Raw genomic sequence first — 2,370 nt, 5'->3', positions numbered from 1 at the left:
CCGTACATTGTTTATTTTCATCACCTCTCACTGACACAAGACTGAGCAGCGACCAGACTTCCTCTTCGTTCCTGAGTGTTGCTAGATCGTCGCCTGTGCCAGCTCTGTCCAGGGTAGTCTATAGGACCGGGCTACGCATCTCACTCGAACTACGTGATTGTGAGCAGTAACGACAAGGTATCTAAAGCCCATTACGATTCTTCTGCACCACTACTTAGATCATCAGCATTGAAGCGACGCAATAAGGAGAGGCTTTCCGCGATTTGCCCTGGTGCTGCTTCTGCGATGCTGGAGAAAGGGCGGAAAGAGAAGGTGAAATCTCGCTCCTTCGATTTTCCTTATCTTCAGCTTCCGCGATCCCCACTCCATTTCACCAGCAGCATCATCTCATACCGTATGTCTTCTGCTTGTCATTTTTTCTTCGCCATCCTTAATCATTAATTCCCATCATGGACGACCGGGGTTACGAGTAGGGTTTCGGCATCCCTTCAGATTGTGTCGGTTTTCCTCCACCACTTCGGCCTTCGCAACCAGCACCGGTACCTCAAGCCCAGCCCGGTACTCAACCCAGCGTTACTGCGATAAAAACCGAGCAAACTCAATCCCCCGTTGAACCGACACCACAAGCCCCAGCGCCGCCACTTGGCACGCTACCCCCTCTAAGCGGGGAAATAAAAATCGAGACTGGATTTAGTGGTACCCCTGCGACAACAGTGCCCATCGACGCTGGTAACTCGAATCCACTTCAGCCATGCTGGCCACCACTGCCAGACAGCGACAACCTACCCCTACCCCTTTTGATCTACGCTGAAGAGATCTGCACTGTCTTGAACTCGCTGTGCGGCACAAGTTTTGGTAGCGAAGCATTCTTTGAATTTATCCGACATCCAGTCACCGCTCCATCCCCAAGGCCAGTCTGGACTGTCCCAGATATATCAGAGCAGATAGAGGTCGGGTTTGTTTGCGGTAAGTCCCCAGACCACTGTCGCCAGCATGCATAACCAATCCTTACAGCATACCCGGACCAACATCACTCGATATCGATGTGTGAGCACTGCCCAGCCTGCGAGACCCTCTACGTTACCCATCGCATCAAATTAAGAAGCAGCTTTCAAGTGGATCCGGCATTCTTTTGCGTTACACGCAAGGGAGATCTAGGTCGACACTCGGTGCTCTCTCTATTCCGTCATAAGTATAGAGATCAGGAGTACGTCAACAGGAGCGTACAGCACTTACTGATAGAGGCACATAAAAGTGTCATAGGTTTTTGTTGGCGACTTGCGGCTTGGGTGTTCAAAGATGCATTCTATGGCACGGACAAGATGGACATACCGACGTTGGTTCGCCTGTTTGAGGATGCGGTTCCGCGTTGCACATGCTATCACCCGAAGAGTTGAATACAGGTGTAGGGCAAGCTGACAGTGTTTGAGGAAAGACTGAGATACAGGCATCGGGATCGAATTGTGAAGTGGTTACTCAGTGGCCACTGGCCTTGAAGAACAAGAATCACAGCTGCGCGATATCCATTGTACAGGTGCTTCGGTCTTTGGTGCATGGTCTGACAATGGTGTTGAGATACCCGTGCTGTGTCCTGGAGGGTAATGAGATCGAGGGGTGACGGTCCTCGGAAGGAAGTTTTGTCTTCTGAAATGCTGGGGGAAGAATCGGAAGACGGCCCCAGGTGCATTTGGGATAGAGGCTCTCTATAACAAGTACTTGTGCCATGTGGCTTTATCAAAAGACATAGAACAAATCCATAATGTCAGGAAAGGGGCTGACATGGCTTACACAACATGGGAGTCCGTAGAGTCTCGTCAAGCTCAATGCACACTGTTCTGCTCGCGGCTTACTGGGATTGTCTTTTAAATTAAACGCACCTGCTTTAAACAGCCTAAGAATAAGGAAGCTATCGCAACAATTTCTTTTCGTGACGTCTGTACAGTTCGCTTTTGCGAAGCAACAACAGAGGTCGCAGATTGCCAGATTTCTCCCCTTTTCAGCTCCTGAGAGAGAGTTCACTTTGACCATGGCGTACATTATTAGTCTTCCCCAGGATCTTCAAAAGAGCCACACGAACTTGTCGACTAAGCAACTCTCCTCCTCTCCTCCCGATATTTGTCTCCTCAAAGTATTTGCTCAGGTCTAAGCCCATCAGCCATCCATCCCATTCTCGTATACCGTGACCGAGACTGACAATCAGCACTTTAGTTTCTCATGTGAAGATGCAATGCCCTATGCTTTCACAATGACAATTGGGCACGGGGACCGTAAGTGAGCTTTGGCTGCAACTTTTCCAGCGATGGAAAAGGATAAACGGATCTCCATACTGAAATACGTTCAGGGAGCCAAAGAAGTGTTATTTGCAGTTGA

The sequence above is a fragment of the Fusarium tjaetaba genome (assembly GCF_013396195.1).
Source record: "Fusarium tjaetaba strain NRRL 66243 chromosome Unknown NRRL66243_c0000496, whole genome shotgun sequence".
Classification (NCBI taxonomy): domain Eukaryota; kingdom Fungi; phylum Ascomycota; class Sordariomycetes; order Hypocreales; family Nectriaceae; genus Fusarium; species Fusarium tjaetaba.
The sequence above is the reverse complement of the archived record's forward strand: the minus strand, read 5'-3'. Positions refer to the sequence as shown.